A 19,897-nucleotide genomic window follows, 5' to 3' on the forward strand; every position below is an offset into this window, starting at 1 on the left:
CTTTTGCAGCACTTGCTTTAAAATATAGCTAAGTTTCATCATTATTCACAAATCTGTTTAAAACAGTTGGGGAAAGAGCTTTTTTCAACATGGCCCTGGTTGATCTCTCATACTCTGCTGCCACTTGCTGGCCGTTTTTGTAATAACTACCATTGCTTCAACCATTCTCTTCAGTTCAGAGGCTGCATCAAAGCCTTCTGTTTGCTCTAGCATAAAAAACAAATGTATACATTTGTATACGTTTTTGTGAGCAAATGAGTTTATTTGTCTTCCTAAAGACAGAGCAGACTCGACAAGGCGAGTTGAGAAAGTGATGAAGAAAGCGGACACGTTGAAAAGCAGTGGCAGATGTGATTTGTTCTGAAGTGTGTAGTTCTGCTCTTGCAAGAATGTCCTTTGCCATTAAAACTGCGTGTTGTCGTCTGTGGCACAAGCAAGCGGCTCTAATGGGCTATAATGCCATGGAGGAGGCACGACTTCCGACTTCCGACTTCCGACTTCCTGCTTTTCACACCTCAGCGTCGCAGTTCCTGCGCTTCCGCCTTTGTGCGTCTCGGTTGCGCGTTCCCGTCGACAAGTGCGAGCGTGTAGTGCACTAGTGTGTCTGTCTCAGTTGTCCGAAGTTTTTCAGAGAGTTGGAACGATGGGCAGGAGCGCGCGGTTGGGGGGGGGCGCAGAGGTGGGGGGTGCGAGTGTTGGAACGTGGCCATCAGACGCCGGAAACGACGCTGATGTGTGAAACCCGGAAGTCGGAAGTCCGTGGCATCTACCTCATATTTAAAAGCCAAGTCTGACTATCGGGAGTAAACATTGTAGATTTCAATAGTCTTTCCGACGAGTTGTAATTTTTCATTATGTATAGTGTCCAAAACCGTTCTGTTCCGTTCCGTCTTCAATTCCGCTTATCCGGGGTCGGGTCGCGGGGGGCAGCAGCTTTAGCAGGGAAGCCCAGACTTCCCTCTCCCTAGCCACTTCAGCCAGCTCCTCCGATGGGATCCCAAGGCGTTCCCAGGCCAGCCGTGAGACGTAGTCTCTCCAGCGTGTCCTGGGTCGTCCCCGGGGCCTCCTCCTGCCGGTAGGACATGCCCGGAACACCTCCCCAGGGAGGGTGGTCCAAAACCGTATAAATACATATTTGGGAGCATGGCAATATTTAAAATTGACCGTATTTATAAGTTTTTGGGAGCAAATGAGTTAACGGTGAAATCCGACTTACGTCGAAAATTGGCGTAGGAACGGAACTCGTCTGTAACAAATCAAGAATCCTTTTGACAGCAAAGTCACATGACATATTGTATTTTCAAAAAGCTCTTTATTTTGCATTGTGGATTTCGGTCCTTATAACACCTTTTAGAAAAAAATGTATTCCAACTTTATGAAACAATAGAACAACTGATTTCCTTTTGTGCGGGTTACCACGCTTGAATTGAAAGCTGCTTTTCCTTTGTACCGGTTTCGAACCCAGTTGCGGACCACTGCTCTAATGTGCTGAGAGGTTTCCCGCAGCACGTCGAAGTCAGTCAGCATTTCTACCGCGTGAGCGCGTCGGCATCGTGTCATATTTCCATGGAAATCATTCTACTTGGACAACTGAGCATAATGAATACACATTTTTTTTTATACATCAGCCATTAATCTCCAGACCCTAAAAGGCCACTCGGTGTACTTCTTTATGGTAACGAAACGAGAGCTCAAAGGCTTTTTGACCCATTTTATTTTTTTCAACCGACAGTTTGTTGCATAGCCAAAAACTCTAAACATTTAACACCATCTGCCGCACTGCACGTCGTCGCCTCTTTTTGTGTTGTTTACCTTGGACTGCTTTTTAATCCATATTTGTTGGATGAAATGCCTCTAACTTAAAAATGCTTAAATATTGTATCATGTAAACAGTTCCAAATCTTTCACAGGGGATAACTTTAAAAAATGCAATGAATGTAAATAAATGCTGGGAGTTGGCGTCACCATAAAATCATCTGTAAAGACACCGTGAGGACTTTATGTACTATTGAATTATTCCCTTTGTTTACACGTGGGCGATGAAGCCGGATTGTTTTTTTTTTTTTTGTCTTTTACTGCAATGGACTGGCTGGGAAATCTAGAAAACAACGAGGGGGGAACTTGAAGCCGAGAGACACACGATATATTGGAGATAAAAGTGATAGCAGCTGAGTCAGCATGAAAAACAGCGTTATGTTGGCGACCTTTCGCGATGAGGACACGTTCGAGGTAAAGCTCGCCAAAGATCTGTCACGGAAAAACATCTGACCGGCAGATTAAAAGTTCGGTGATGAACTCGAGAGTTTCGGCAAAACGTGCTGGCGGGCTTTGTTGTTCGTTTTGGTTGATTCGATGATGTCACCTAATTCTTTCAAATTCAAACGAGTGACGTGAATCAAAAGCTTGAAATTGTAGCGTAATAAAACCGTGCTTGTAATGGAGATCCTTCGACGCCGATGCACTGAATATTCATAATGCCGCCGCAATGCAAGAGAAATATTCTATACTTTTTTTTTTTCTTTTTCTTTTTTTTAAGAGCTCAGTATTGTTCATTCGGAAATGTCATCATCATTGCTCTTTTATTTATTTATTTAAATAAATATTCTATACTATTCATTGGGAATGTGTAGAAAATGGGTTTTAGAGACACATGCAACTTTTCTACAAATTTAATCCGTTTTCAAATTCAGGGTGACCAGATTTTCCAAAAGTTAAAACAGAGTTTGAAAATGAAATATACTATCAGTTAAGGCCGCCAAGCCATGGTTTGGATCACTAATGCTAAATGCTATCTTGGTTGACGGTTCAACACTGCTATACAATCCAATTACACTACAACAGCTATTTGAAGCTGGCCGTGCCGTTTACCTCGCGCTGGTCACGCATTGGAACTTTAGAAATATACCGCGAGAAAGCTCAGCTTGCGTTGTCAAACCGGCAACTGCTGACCGGCATTTTTTTTTTTTTTTTTTTTTGCAAATGCCAAGTCGTACTGCACTTGCTTCATACATATTTGATATTGATGTTCTATAAAGACATTTTTTTGAACGGTATGAGATTTTTTCTAATAGGTTTTCTGGTGAGCTAACAAATACACGCACGCACGCACGCACGCACGCACGCACGCACGCACATACACATACTCACCCACACACACACACACAAAAAAAAAAATTATATATATATATATATATATATATATATATATAAAAAATAATAATAATAAAAAATAATAATAATAAAAGAGCAATGATGATGACATTTCCGAATGAACAATACTGAGCTCTTAAAAAGAAAAAAAAAAGAAAAAAAATGAAATATACCGCGAGAAAGCTCAGCGTCAAACCGGCAACTGCTGACCGGCATTTTTTTTTTTTTTTTTTTTTTGCAAATGCCAAGTCGTACTGCACTTGCTTCATACATATTTGATATTGATGTTCTATAAAGACATTTTTTTTACGAAATCATCAGTAAAGGTTAACAGCTGAACTGGCCAAACTAAACAAAACAAAAAAAAAAAAACTAGCAAAATATCACATTTTGTAATGTTGCCCAAGTCCTTTAATTGAATAATTGCTTATCCTTTAATTAAACTGTACTTGACCTGCTTGGCTCCCTTGACACCGCTTTTATCTGGGCCCAGTTTAATTGCTGTCCTCCCTAATTAAACTTGGACGATGGGGATGGGGGGGGGGGGGGGGGGGGGGTAACGCCAGCCAAGTGTGGTATCTCTGTCCTCTCTTCCCCGTCGCCGAGAAGATGACCATCACCCAAAAGTTTGCCAGGTCCCCCTAATTACCTTGGTTGGGTCGTACTTTGAAATTAAGTTATGAAAATGAATGCAGACGCCTCACGGAGGTTACGAAGGTGGCAGGAGTCATGAACTATAAAAGGCTGCGCCGGCCCGTAATTACTTGAGCGTGTCAGAGAGTTTTTTATTGTCTCGAGGGGGGGAGAGCTGATTTGTGTTTTCTTTTATTGTGCGCTGACACAAATCTAAAATTTGCATTAACATTCAAATACCTGCACAGTTGTTTTACGGTCTGCATAATGGATGCCTTTCTTGTATTTGTTCCACTCGGGTTATGTTTTCAAAGCTTAAATTCCCGCAAAGCTTAGTGTTGGGTCAGGGCACAGGCAGACAAGTTCATTACCCTTCGGTAGGAATTGGGCGTGCAGCGGTGTGGTCGTTAATTTTCAATTAATCAATCCAATCGGCTCCATTGGATTTCGTAGTCGTCCATCTGTTCCTCTTGCTTGTAGAACACAGCTCACGATTTTATTCTGACCGTGTTCAAGTTGGTCTTTGTAACAGTGCTTAAGTTTAAAACAATTCAACAAATATTGACAATATAGTCCTAATTATCTTCGTCCAGTCCTGTTTTTCTAACATTCAATTTCTTTGCATTTATTTGAAGTTGCTGCACTTGTTTACATTGATGCCACATTGTTTGCATAGCTGACATACAGTCCCCTCCCAAAGTATCGGAACGGCAAGGTCGATTCCTTTGTTGTATTCTGAAGATGTCGGTGTTTCACATCAAAAGATGAATCTCAGACAAAATTAGAGAATTCAAGCTTTCGTTTCACGGTGTTTACATCGAAATCTGTTCAACAACTTAGGGATGTAGCAGCAGACTGAATTCTGAAGTCAACAAAAGCAATTTTTCCGTCATCAAAACTAATCTGGAGAAGATTATCATCAGCAAGCGGATGACTCAAAGCACACTGCCAAACACAACAAAGGACTTCATCAGTAGAAAAAAGGGGAAGGTTTTATACTGGCCATGGTATTCACCAGACCTTAACCCAATAGTGCATGCAATTTTAACTCCTGAGAATAAGAATTGAAGTAAAGGCCTGGAAAATGATTTCAAATAAAGAATGCAATAATTTGAAGACAATATTTTGCAGGCTTGATGATGCACTTATTATTATTATTATTACTTATTATTCACTTTAAATAATGTCCATTCCAATACTTTTGCTCACTTGAAATGAAGGTGGATTTAAACAAAAGGTGCTCTGTCCTGAGTTGTTTGACACATCTAGATGTATATGCCATGAAATAAAAGCTGGAATTCTCCACTTTTGTCTAATATTCTTATATTTTCGATCTGACACCCAAATGTCTTCAGTATAGAACAAAAACAAAGGAATTGACCTCGCCATTCCAATACTTTTGGATAGGGCTGAGTAAAAAAAAAAAAAAAAGATTTTCCTTTTCAAGCCCGGTATCGATTTATAAAACCATGAATCAATTATTTTAATATCTCCTTTTCCCATAAATTCTTAAGAAAATAGAACTTAAAAGGCCAAAGTTTTTTGTTGTTTTGTATCTTACTGTTTTCTTGAAATTTACTGTTCACATGAATTTAAAAGTATTTTCTTACATTTATGAAAGACCTGACTTATTGCAATTTATATTTACAATTATTGAATTAGAATTATGAAAAGATTTTCATCTCATGATGACATCAATTTTTATGTAACACAAGTGATTATAAAACTAAATTAAATGATTTGGCCTTTGTAAAATTTACTTTGGAATTGATTATTTATGGATTTTTTTTTATCATGTCCTTGACATTTAAAAATAATTGATATGCCATAATTAATCGATATCAGATTGAACCGAAGTGAATCGAATCGCAAAAATCGAATTTGAATCGAAATCGAATCGATCGAGGAAATTAGAATCGATACCCGGCCCTACTTTTGGAGGATAGTTTTGATCTACCGCTTGGTGCAAATGTGCCAAATCGACTCATCTGCTCCTGCTGTGTTGTCACGCGTCAATATGACTTCATATATATTATTTGCTACTGACACAAGGACAGACTTCATTTAAACATATTTCTACATTTAATGTCATCAGCTTAGTAACTTATTTTTTTGTCATCAATTAGTCGTTTATCAAAAGGGCCCATCAGTGATACACGCTGTTTCCCTGGGAGACGAGCAGCTTAATTACAACGAACGCCCTCACTGTAAATCATTTCAGGCCTTTACTTCACATTGTAAACAAGCAGAGTAAATGGCCATCCTCGGAAATGACTTGCTGTTTGCCTTTTCCCTGATAATTAAAAATTCTGTTTAGTGCTTAGGCAAAGTTGACCATTCCAATTATACCGCCGCCCCCCCCCCCCCCACATGAAAATAAATAAATAAAAAATGTGCCTGGCAGGCTGTGAGCACAGTAAGTAGCAAGCAGGCCAATGAAGCGTCCCCAGAGTGCAGTGGAGGTAAAGCGCCTTGCTGGGAGGCATCTTGAAGATGTTAATTGTTGAGAGACAAGAGGAGGAAATCTCCGTTTCAAGTCGTATTCCCACCTCTGTGCAGGAGCTCCGCATCAGCCCACAATCTCCATTTGCAAAGAGACAGAGGGGGGGGGGGGGGGAAATATGACACCAGATTGTCAAACGAGACATTTCAAACTCGGAAAAATCCTTTTAAAGCCCTTTTTTTTTTTTTTAAATTATTATTATTTTTGGGGGGGAGAACAAATCTCTTGTTTGAAGCCTTGCGGGTTAGGATTACTGAAGCGCGATAAGGGGGAAATATTGGTGTAATGGAGAAAGCACTGACAGAATGTCTCTCCTTCAATGGAGATAAGAAAAAGCTTCCCACTTTTTTTTCCCCTTTTTTTTTTTCACCAACTGAAGTACTTTGGCAGTGGCACTTTTTGATTTAATTTATCTTTTTGACAGAGATCTTAACTCTTTTCTGATCGTATTCTCTACACATTTGACTGCAGAACGCGCTAACTCTAAATAAAAAAAATGTCCTTTTAAGTGAGGGTAGGAAACAAGCAGTACTGGTTTCCTTCCTCAGCCGCTGGTTTAGGCTCCAGCTTACCCTTTGACCCCTGAACAGGATAAGAAAAATGTCGAAAATGGCTTAATGAAACGGCTTCTACTCTTTTCACCTCAATATCACCACCCTGTACATACTGTAACTTTGTCTAGAAGGCTATAAATGCTAAGGACAGACGCTAGGATCCGTACCGGTTCTCCATAACCACCTGTATTGGCAGGTCGGTACAGAATGTACTGTACCAGTATTGGTACATCCAATGGAGAGACTCCATCCATGAAACCTACTCCTCTATATACTAATTACAAATCTGCAAAATATTAGGTCTACTTATGTTGTAGTATAGGATCGGATGCAGCTAAGCCATGTCTGCCATCTGGTGGTGAATGGTGATATTACAACTTAAAACTAAAGTCAATGCATGTTCACATTTTGTAAAATATTTATACAGCCGATTATAATATATTTAGTGGCAAACATATATTGAATGTTTATCAGCTGTTTTTGAAGAATATTTGGGGTTAGTGGGGGGGGGGCTGTTGCTGTTGCCCATTCGTGATACAGTATGTTTAATTCACCTCCATTTCAGATATAATGATAATCATATTGATATTGTCTGAGCGGTTGGATCGGGATCGGACGGTATTTTGCATTTGATCCAAAATCAGTGATCAGCTGTAATGACGTCAGTGATCGGCTCCGCAAAATAAGACACTGCGTGTTATATTTAATGTTTAACAGTATTTTTTGAAGAATTTTTTTTTTATTGTTTTTACCCTTTTTTATAATGCACTTTACATTTCAGGGAAATCTCAAACTACTATACTTATTCAATATTGTGAATCGAATTTGAACTTTGCGAAATTAAATTGTAGATAACTGTATATATGACTACTCAAAACGGTAGCGTAGATATTTCAAATTTAAGTTACAGATATTTCAAATTCACTTGGCAAAAGTGATTTTCCCTAAGCAAACTGACATTGCAGATATCTGTTAGTCAACCTTCAACATGTCTTGACAATAATATGTTGCATGTGACCTCAATAGTCTAAACACAACATGCTGATGATTAATATTATATTTGTGGAGTTATGCAGCAAAAATCCAGTCATTTTTATCCATGTCAGGGGGGCGGCCATTTTGCCACTTGCTGTTGACTAAAGATGACATCACACTTTTTGAAGGCAATTACGGAAATTATTCAACGTGTTGGCGATATTAAAAAAAAATGTTGACGAGCACCTGTATATTTCATCATCGTCATTCATGTTCTAAGAATCAGCTTTCGAGCCCAGTCAGCTGAGTTGTAGCTCAAACCATGCTTACAGTGTGATGGACATAGACTACCTCTAGAGCAGTCACCTGTAAATTAGAAAAAAAAAAAAACTATTTTTTTTCCTGTATATATTTATAATTATAATTAAAAAAATATGCGTATCTGTTTGAATTTGTAATCAATGTAAGGTTGTGTGTGTCTTTGTTATTCATCAATGATTACGTATGATCTATTTTAACTGGTTTCCATTCAACATAGATATTCATTGCACATTTCCATATTAACTTTGATCAGAGGTTTAAAGAATCCTTCTTTACATACCATATATGAACAACAACTTTCTCTGGTTTTTCAGTTTAATTGTACCTTGTGCAGTATTCCGCATGTGTCCTGCACGGCTGCACCACTGGAAGCGTATTGCTTGAGGCCACCAGTCAGTCCACCATCGGGGGCTGTGGTGCTTGATAGATATTTTCTCGGCCCATTTGTTCTGCTTCCCAGTACTCTCTAGTATTTTTCTGCCTTTTTCAGAGAAGTACTTCTACCGCAGAATCGCATTGCGCTCTTCTATGTACTTCCGCAAGCAACATTATGTCGACCAATAAGATGAGCGGATTCTGTGTCGTCACACACGTGATGAATGTGCTCTCATCTCATTGGTCCCGGAAGCAGGAAGTCCTTTAAACGTTACCGTAAGTTGTCACATAAAGGGACACTGTTATTCATTAATTCCATTGATATTTCACGGACTTATTTTATTATTATTATTATTATTTATTTATTTATTTTAAAAGCTCAGTATTGTTCATTCGGAAATGTCATCATCATTGCTCTTTTATTTATTTATTTATTTATTTTTATTTATTTTTTGTGTGTGTGTGTGTGGGTGAGTATGTGTATGTGCGTGCGTGCGTGTATTTGTTAGCTCACCAGAAAACCTATTAGAAAAAATCTCATACCGTTCACCTAAACCGAACACCGCCGTCAGGAGACCCGAGGGGACCAAAGAAAACCAAGGAAGGTGAAATCCAGCACCGACCAGACACCCCCCACCAGAACTCCTCCCCAGCCCAAGAAACATCCAGACCCCAACAAATCCAAAAAACATAAAATCAGGGAGGCCTCAAGAGACCAAAGGAGAGACCGAGAAAAGGAAGGAAGGACTCGGACTATTTTTTATTCTCATGGTATTACGGGACAAAGCGCCGTCCCCTGACAACTCAATACGGGACGCGTACTTACATTTCTAAATACGGAACAATTCCGTATTTCAAGGGACGGTCGGCAACCCGACTCTCGACGGATCCGATGTAGTCAAGGATGTTGCGCAGAAACTGGATCCACTGCGCACGCCGCCGTCAACTGCACTTCCCCGAGAACGCCTGTTCGTCAGCGAGGCCTTGCCGCGTTCTCCTCGGGGGGGGCGTGGCGGGGGCGGGGGGCGGCGTCAGCGCCGCCCGGGTGATGCGGTCGCCTATCGGGTGGCTTGTGGTGAGAGCTAATCCTGTTGGAAATAGAAATGTTTGCTGCCTCGGGAAGGAGCGTGGAGGATGGGGGGGACGTGAGAGCGACGCCACCGGCCCCAAGGAGTCAGTCATCCATGTGCACGAGGCGCGATAGCCTAATCTTGTCACAGACACTGCGAGGAGGGGGAAGAAAAATCAAAAGTCTCAAGCTCTCGCTTTGAAAGACTCGAGCTTACGGAGGTGATATGGAAAGCTTATGATAGAAACTGAGAAGTTGTTTTTCTTCTTGGAGAGCTTTGATGCTGTTGAGCTCCAATTTGCTTAGGCATGCAACTTGTTACGTATTGTATCGTACGGCACTTTGAAATGACTCCCGTCAAGGGTACAATTGGATCGTCATCATTTTCCGTCTTGGGGTTTTCCATTTTTTTTTTTTCCATGTGTCAATTACTGATTCCTTTGCCTGTGATGTACGTACACAGTGGAACTTCCCGATGCCTTTGAAGCTTGTGAAATTTTGGGTTCCGCCAAAATGGTGAGCAAAAATACACCTCAAGCAATCGGAACGCATGATGGCAGAATACCAGAAATGAAGCTCATTTGTAGTCAACATCGCTACCGTTTTCTTTATCTATCTAACGTTGGCGTGAGCGGACTCATTTAAAGCAAAAAGATTCCTGTTGTGTCCAAGCACTTTTGTCAAGGGTTAATGAGTGTTTTAGTGTCAATATAGTTGAAGATGATTGCCAGTATCCAAGTAGACGATTGAGCAAAAGTGACTTTTAAGATGCGTTTGTGATTTTTTTTTTTATGAGGGTTACTTTAAAAATGTACAGTTATTGTTTTGTTTTTGTTTTTTTCTTTTTTTTTTCTTTTTTTTTTCTTTCTTTTTTTTTTCTTTTTTTCTTTTTTCTTAAGAGCTCAGTATTGTTCATTCGGAAATGTCATCATCATTGCTCTTTTTTTTTTCTTCTTTTCTTTCTTCCTTTTTTTCCTTTTTTTTTATGAGGGTTACTTTAAAAATGTACAGTTATTGTTAAAAACAACAACATGTTGTTACTAATGTAATCCAAGTGCCATAATTGGCTAAAAGTAATTTGATTACTTTTAACTACTTTTGGATTACTCCAATACCAAATATGTTAATGAATACAACAAATAAATAAATAAATAAAACCAGGCCGGTGTCTCTCTGTCTGTACGGAAAAGGTAATCCTGCAAAATAATCTAGATTTTTAATAAATGTGCCTGTAATCTGATTACGTGTTACGTCTGGTTATTACTGTTTGGTTTCATCTGTCATCTTGGTAGGACTGTCAGCGACATTGAACACCATTTTGTTTTCTGCCACATTGCAAATATTTTAAGCAGGCCGGCAACAATTAGGTCTGACTTTAACATTTTTTTAAATAAATGACGTACTTGTCACTTGTTTGACGTCATCTTCTCGTCAAAATCATTGATTGCAATGGATAATTTTTGTTACAAAAGTATTTCCCATTTTGTGATTATTCTGCCGTCTTTAAAATGTCAGCTCAGCGTTCTAATCTTTATTCAGTCTCCACTTCTACTTGCTGTTCTGCATATGAGCACCAGCAGGACCACAATTCTCTGCAGTGCCGTCAGTGTGACGGAGTGGCAGCAATAATTTTTGCATGGATGGCGAAGCCGACGTCTTTCAAGTGGTGAAACAAACGTGCCGAGTTCCCTCGTCAGCCGCTCCGCTCGCTTCTTAAAATACTCCGCTGACAAGGAGCAGACTTTCAGGCACATCTTCTTTTAGTGCTTAAACACACCTCTGGTAGATTACATTTCCCCCCTCGTCGAGTACAACTGTGATTTATGGTTTTACAAGGAAAGTCGTTACCTTTAAAGGATCCCTTTTCCATTCTCACCATAAAAATAAAAAAAAGTAATCTTATGTCATCAGATAAATACTTTGTTTAAAAAAAAAAAAAATTTGAATGTAACCTCACCTTACTCCTCCCTCGGCCCCCTCGAGTCTTTGACCGCGTAAGAACGGGTTCGGTAAACAAAACGATCTTAGCCATGGCTGCTACATGGCTAGCATGTGTTATTCATGATAGAGTGTTGCAAAACACTAAATGCTACTGGGTTGATTTTAGATTTTTTTTGCTACATGTGATCATTTAAAAATCTAAAAGAGGGGGATTTTCCGGGTCCCCACAAGGCTGCATGCACGGAAAATGTTTGACACGACCCCTCTGCCACACCACGCCCTCTGTTCTGACTATCTAATTCTCACACTGAGTCACTTTTTCAAATGACAATTTAAGGAGAATTAGAAGCATAAGATGAGGCCTCAAAGGGATAATTGTTTCTAAAGATCATTTTAATAATAGTCTCCTGTCAAGTCAGTCATACAGACAGCAAAGAGAAAGCTTATACTAATTACTTTTAAGTAGATGTGTCCGGATCTTTTTAGCACATTTATAATTAACTCATTTGCTGCCCAAAAAAACGTATAAATACGTTCTATTTTAAATACGACCATGCTCCCAAAGACGTAGAGCATACAGAAGGCTTTGGGTGCAGCCTCTGAACTGAAGACAATGCTTGAAGCAATGGGAGTTATTACAAAAACGGCCAGCAGGTCTCAGCAGAGTATAAGACATCAACCAGGGCCATGTTGCAAAAAAAAACAACTCTTTCCCCCACTGTTTTAAAAACAGATTTGTGAATAATGATTCAACTTAGCTATAGTCTAATGCTAATTGCTGCAAAACGAAAACAGATAGAGATACACTTTTTTTTCCTGATGAAAGAAGATACTCTATTCTTTCTTTTGGTAGCTTCCATAGCTTTTTTGGGCAATAGAACAGAATATTCTGTTGACCTTTCAAAACCAGTCAAAATCCAGTAAAACAACCGGGAGCGAAGGGGGTTGCTTCAGTGATAATGGATGGGAGTGAATGAGTTAAAAAGCCAGAGGTGCATATCATACCGTACTGAACCAAACCAAACTCTACTGGTTGGCGGAAAATGTTGCTATAACCGAAGACAAAGTGTGTACGCGGCCAGAGCATGGCGGGATGTGACATTTGAACTGCAGCGCAGATGCTAATAAAGCTCTGTGGCCAGATATCATGCTCGGAGAGTAATTGTTGCGCCACTAATGAGGCAGCTGATGGCTCGAACATCTAGCTGAGGAAGAACAAGGTGTCTCTATTAGTGCAGACAAATTACTCAAGCGCAGATGTTAGTAAGTAAGCCCGTCGAAGCAAAAGTTCATTGCTTCACATTTAAGTGCGTCAGCATTTATCTGCGGGGGTTTTCATATCACGCCGTCTCGGTAGTCTTTAATGTACAAATCTATCCGGCATGTGATTGTGGATGACGCTTTAAGCTGCTCTCTTTCTCGTCAAATCTTCCCTGTGATAAATGAATAATTCATCTGTGGCCGTGTCCAACCCCCCCCCCCCCCCACTGCGAACAACATATTTTTACATCTCCAAAGCATGATAGTCTCACACCCGCAGAGAGAGAAATGGAGCATGTGCTTATTACTGGCGACAAGTCGAGATGTGAACTTTGTGAGCGAAGACCGCATTTTCGGAGCGCATTCAAACAGTGCGAGATGACAACATGTGCAAATAACCACTTTGAGACGGTACTCATCCGCTCGGGGTTGGCAAATTGTATGGAGTGTCGTCACACAGAGTCTAGAATTGATTTAATGTAACATTTTGAACATGGCCATTTGCTGTCATGGTATGAAAGACAGTGGCCAAGAGATTTCACAAAGCAAGACGTTCAACACAATGTATTTGGGAATGCGTGTCAACTGCCAATTAGAGGTGTCACACAATTCATTGATTATGAAATTAATCGAATATTTCAATAATCTAGTTATTGTTTAGAGCAATTGTTCAACTTAAAATTGACAAATCATCTGATTTCACCCATTCAACTGTGTAATTAATTATTGTCTGATTTCTGTAGGCCTTCATGAAAGCAGACTGATAACACTTCGGAATAATAAAAAATAATAATAATTTGAGTTAGATTTTTATGCTTGATTAAAACTAAAATTGGCATGCTGATTCCCAAATTGCAGTCAGTTTTTTTTTCCCGAAAATTCCGCTGATTAGCTGTAGTAAGACTGTAGTAAGAATAGCTTAGTATACGATCGGACCCATTGACAGCTATGTGGTGACGTCAAAATTGAAATAGTGCGGTGAGAGGTGTGTGAAGCTCCCAATAGGTCAGCACTATTAATATCTGTAAACAGAAAGTTAGCATCGTAGCGCCCAATTCAGACTGACTGCGGAACGGATGCGGAGCAGCATCCGTACGGACGCTGCAAGGAATAGAAGCATTTGAGTTTGCGTGTCAATTCACACCAGCTGCGGTATGCGGTATGCGGATCGGATGCGGAGCTACTGAAGATTTCCACAAGCTTTCTATTTTTTCCGGATTCCGCATGCGGTTTTTCATGAAGCTGAAGAAATTACATAAACCGGACAGGAAGTCAAGCGTCTGCAACATGGTAGCTCCGGTATATTTCAACATAAAACCGTTTACAAACTCGGTTTTTTTTGGGAGGGAACCTATCTAACATAGCATGACATGAGTCGGACATTTAAAAGACAAAAAATTGCTGTACAGAAACCGCTCCGCGTCTGCTGCGCAGACAGTGTGAATTGGGCGTAGGAATTAAACTGCCTCTGATTTACCCCAAATAAAGTTCAGCTCTTCTCTTTTTTTTGTATCCTACACTACTGGCATTTGAACAAAGAGTGTGTCGATTTTGTATATCTGTTGTATCTATTTCATGGCCACAAATGAGCACTAACGTTTTACCAATTTCATGGCCACCCAACTTTTCTCATCATGTCATAGCGAGCATTATTTTCATGCAACAAATGTGTCTTTTTGCAGGTAGCTGATTGTGGGGCGAAGCCATGAGATCCTGGAGAGGAAATGAGGATTAAGGGCACGCCACCACACAACATCGCCGGCCTCTCATCTTCTTCCTCTGCATAGCAAGCAGCTGCAGCAGCGGCACATTAGAACCAGCACGCCAACACTTACTTCCTGTAAGTAAGACCGCTCCACTTTGGCAAATTGGCCACAACGTATAACGCTGACTTTTGGGTCAAGTGGCCATCTTGAATCCATTATACTATGGTACTTTAGTTACTGTGTTTTTTCCCCAATTTGTGTGTACAAATATTTACTGTAATTACAACTTTAACTAATAATGTGTTCATTTAGGTTTTCGATAAACACATTTTCATTTCAATTTAGGAATAACTGAGTAACATCGAGAAGCTCTCCGTATGAAGAATACGATCAATTTAGCATAACGCCCCAAGCAAAACTGTCTGCTAATCTCTGAGATCCTGATTCTCACAAAAGTAAATTGACACTTCCTGACAACACGCAGATGCATTATTTATCAACTCTGAAATCGTTTTTTTTTTACACTCACTTGTGTGCCATGGCAGGACTTTAAAATTCCACCATTTGGCTTTGTAAACATCAAGCGATGTCGTGTAGTTGCTCTCGGATTCAGTTGGTGTCATCGCTCATTCTAATGATGGATGCTGTTTCTTTCACTTGAAAGGTTAAACTGACAACATTAAAAAAAAAAACGTGGAGGGAAAAATCCAAGCATCATTCGAGTCAATTTCCACAAAGTTTTTTGAATAGAGCCTTTTTACCCTTTCACATCAATGGACTCTGGTAACTCGAGTTTGTTAACTCCCATTTTCAGCGACTGTTGGCTAAGCAGACACATATTTGGTTTCGTAAGTACTAGGGGTGCCAGACAATAGTTAACTTAAATAGTTAACTCATGATTAATTGCAAATCTGTTCAAAAATGTACAATAAAATGTACAACAAAATAATTGTTTCCAAGTTGTCATACTTTTGTTAACATAAAAGTGAAAAAAATGTTAAACTAATAGAAATATGGCTGCATCTTTTAGTCATTGATACAATAATTTCATAGTAATTCATGCAATTTGGTTAAAATTAAAAATATTTACTATTAAAAAAAAACGAGTGTGATATTGATTTGTGTTGGTCATTTTTCTGCCACTAGATGGTATAAGGACGTTTTCTTTTCATATTAACTCATTCGCTCCCAGCCATTTTCACTGAAGCAACCCCCTTCGATCCCAGTTGTTTTACTGGATTTTGACTGATTTTATAAGGTCCACATAATATTTTGTTCTGTTGATATCAAAACATGGAACCTATCAAGAGAAAGATTAGAGTCTCCTATTTCATCAGGAAAAAAAAGTATATTTGTTGGCAAAAAGAGCTTGTTGCAACATGGCCCTGGTTGATCTCGTATACTCTGCTGCCACCTGCTGGCCGTTTTTTGTAATAACTAGCATTGCTTTAAGTGACCTTTTTAGGTCAGAGGCTGCATCAAAGCCTTCTGTATGCTCTAGCATAATAAAAAATAATAATAATACATTTTTGGGACCATGGCAATATTTAAAATTGAACGTTTGGATCCGTTTTTGAAAGCAAATGAATTGAGAGATATCTAATCTATAACATGAAGTAACTTGCGATATTCTGCACATTTTTCAAATCGCAAAATACAACCTGACTCCAGTCGCCACAAATATATGCATTATTATTCAATTTATTACTGCTAAATTTTGATTTGGATACGACACATCGTTGCGACTGGAATTCCCCCAGTACAGACTTTCCAAAAAGGGGCGGTCATTAATTGCACGTTAAAAAAATGTGTGCCATTAAAGGAACTTTTTAAATTAACTCAAAATTAACACACTGATTTTGACACCCCTAGTAAGTTCATACATTTGTATTCGGATAACTCTCTCATTTCTTGGGAGTCCCAACATCACAGTAAAAAATGGTCACTTTACATTTCCAAATTGTGTCACCTGTACCACGTATTGCGAATCCAGCCATCGTCACCTCAAAGCAGCTTGTCATTGATATTCCATTTGCTCATTAAGCCCCGGAAACCTATTTTCATTGAGATTTAGTAGTCCTCATTACCCTACTTTGTTTGATTACCTCCCTTGTGAACGTACCGCCTGAGTCGCTCACCTTATTTCAGCCTGCATACTGAATGCACACTTCTTTGAGCACAGCTTAGCTTTGACCCCTTAAAGTCGAGAAAGGCAAGGACAAAAAAAAAAAAAAAAAAAAAAATGGGCCTATTAGGTTGGTGTTCCTAGGAAATGTGTCCAGTGGACTGTAACTATCTCCCTATGGGCGACGGAGACATTTTCGCTTTCCAAGGGGATGAACATTGTGAGGAACTGCCATCACTTCAGCTCCTTTGTGTCAATGGCTCCAAAATGGCCAATTTCCTGCCCGGGACGTGTGTTTTCACGATTTTATCATCCACCTGCCGTAGTTATTTAGTCGCACTTAGGCCCATCAGTCATCGGCGCTGTGTTGAGAGGAGGTCGACGTGCAGTAAAACTGACGGACGGCCTTCCGCATGAGTGAAGACGTATGAGACGGGAACAAGAACGAGACAGTTCTTTTTTTTGCTTTATGATATTTTCAGTACCATCAAATGGCGCTATCAGACGGAAGGAAGGAAAAGGACGTTGCTCCTGACAAAGGGAGAGCTTTTTGATCTGTTGTCTCTATGCTTGAGATGTGGGAAGACACAATTAGACTCTACGCTTGCCTTTAATTGCAGGCTTCTGTTTGGCTTTTCCTGTCTCGACATCATTCGGTATGTCGACGTGACGAGGATAGCTGTTCAGGTAACCGCCAATGAATATATTCCAATACGCTTACTGCCACTGACCTTTATATCCTATAACCGCTCTTTAGTACAAATTCAATTCTGAATAATAATCATTGTCAAATTATTTCACAGCCATTACTTTTGACGTCATTCATCATTATTACGTTTTTATGCCGTTCTATATCCGAAAATCAAATTCAAGGCACGTTCAGTATATACTGGCATATTCACTGCAATTATATACAATGTCACAGATTCTTCTATGGCAGCAATGGCTCAGTGGTTCGTACAATTGCGTGCCGCCACGGAAGACCTGGGTTCAAACCCCGCCTGGACAACTCTTCAGTGCAGCGGAGCTTTGACCGGTAAACAGGAAGTGTTGGTTCAAATCCCACATCTTTAAGTTAATTTACTACAATTAATTATTAATAATTTGCACATCATTTATCTTTCAATTTACTTCATTAGCATTCAGCTATTAGCATGCAGCTATTAGCATGCAGGTATTAGCATTCAGCTATTAGCATTCAGGTATTAGCATTCAGCTATTAGCATTCAGCTATTAGCATTCAGCTATTAGCATTCAGCTATCCAGCATTGCCACGCAATTTTCCAGAAATTGCGCTTTGTCTAGTTATTTATTTATTTATTTATATACCATAATTATGACAAGGAAAGTAAAAGCCAACATGTTGAAAGTTTAGGCACCTCACATGTGAATGTATGGTATAAACAACTTGATCATGAGAAAAGAACATGCAGTTCATAAAGTGAATGAGGAATAACAAAAAAAAAATGCTGATGTTTAACGCAATGTGAGTCAGCGTCCTGTCAGTCACGATGTATTTCATAGTTAAAAAAATATATAATTTTGCCATAAATCCTGTTTTCAGACTTTTTGGATGGTTAATGTTCGATGTGTCAATGATTTATCAATGAATATCTGAAAGTATGGATACTTTGACTCTTTTTTTGCTTCTAAACAAAACAGGTTTTAGAGAACTTGATTACATTTCATGAAAAAAAATAAGGTCACATGATCTACAAGGTCAAATGATATGTGAAAAAGGTCAAGCGACTAAAATATGCACCAATCCTTATGCAGATTTTGGAAACCTTGTTGAATTTCCATTCCAAGTATGTAATGAGATAGGGTTCAAAAGAAGGTGGCCACGCCCCTTTTCCCACAAAAAATATTGCAATTCGGTGGGCCGTAGCTTCCAAACCCCTGCTCCAATTGACCTACAATTTCAGATTTAGTGTTGCACCATCACTTTCAAAGAGCACACCAACTTTCATTGAAATCGAAATTTACTCACCGCTCATACTACTTATGACACTGTTGCCATAAATGTCAATCATTTATATTTTAAAGTTGATGAAAATTATAGCCTCAAAAAATCCAAATTGTATTTTTTTTTTTTTTACAGTGAATGAGTTAAAAACAATTCCGACTTGAATAAATTCTCAACAGCCTCTAAAAGCATCAACACTTGATAGCTTGATATTTTATTGATCCCTGAGGGGAAGTTGTGAAGCACCACTCGCATTTCTATTCTCTGCCGTATGCAAATCTGACTTCCTCCATGGTTGCCATTAACTTTCAATGTGTGGCGGCTAATAAATATCAATCTTGAAAGCGTGCCACCTCCTCCGCCTCGTCGAAGCTTATTTGCTTGCCATGATGACAGTGTTGGGGTTACATGGAGGCTTGCCGGCACACGTTACGAAACGGGGCCCTTTGAAAACCACAGAAGGACGCTTGCTTTGTGCAATGTGACCTCCGTAACAAATGAAAAAAAAAACGCTTCATACGCGGCCTCGCCTCAGGCTGCGGATGGGTCGCCGTCTGTTCTCGCCCCCGTTACGCTCGTGCTGCTCATCCTGGGCTCAATTCCGATGGCGTGCCATTAACGGCTTCCTAATCTTGCGTGGTCGCCGGCGACAGGTTTCAAATGTCCGATTTCATACCAAGAAAGTCTTTGTAAAAGCGCCCCCAAAGGAGCGTGGCGGTTTTTTTGTAAGCACAATGCATGGCAAACGGTATCCATTGCTTTCCGATAAGCCCTTCAAGCAGCTTGTTGTGCGGAAAAGCCAATCAGAGCATTACAACAGTTAGCGCCTGGTGTAAAGTGCGCTTCAGTGATTATGAGATCTTGCAAAGCTTTTTCACGCCCTGCGCTAATGTTCTAATGCGGAGCTGCTAGACCACAGTGAGTGCTGACCCAAAATGGTGTGTGTGTGTGCGTTGTTGACTCGCTTCTTTCACTTGCATTACAGATTTTAAAAAGCTCAGACTTTATTCTCGTCACGCACCACCTTCACTTTTAGTGATTCTGAATTTGGCAAACTTCTCCACATTAGCATCACCAGGCTTGCCATGCTCGCTCTGTTTCCACGATTAACCGATCATTTACTATTATCTATCGAATGGCAATTTACCAGAAAGAAACTGTTACTTATTCTTCAGACATTAGGGAGAAAACATTTTGACTTATTATCCAATCTATTTATCTGAGTGGTGCTTTTGCGGTGCAACTTGTGAGATCTGCTGCTGAAGTCTTCCATGCATGGAATGAATCAACATTTCATTTCATAACTGCACTTCACGTTG

The 19,897-nt window shown here is 39.7% G+C and overlaps 1 protein-coding gene across 2 annotated transcripts in view; it reads left to right on the forward strand.

Moving 5' to 3' along the window:
• lingo1a (leucine rich repeat and Ig domain containing 1a) overlaps positions 1 to 19,897 on the forward strand; it is a 203,762-nt gene that overhangs the window by 114,375 nt on the left and 69,490 nt on the right. For both annotated transcript variants that reach the window (XM_086074242.1, XM_086074243.1), the window contains one exon: positions 14,464 to 14,621. The gene's annotated coding sequence lies outside the window, so the exon portion shown is untranslated. The remainder of the gene's footprint in view (positions 1 to 14,463; positions 14,622 to 19,897) is intronic.

This window comes from Leptonotus elevatus, chromosome 4, assembly GCF_054856555.1.
Source record: "Leptonotus elevatus isolate MCC_2025b chromosome 4, RoL_Lele_1.0, whole genome shotgun sequence".
Taxonomy (NCBI): Eukaryota; Metazoa; Chordata; class Actinopteri; order Syngnathiformes; family Syngnathidae; genus Leptonotus; species Leptonotus elevatus.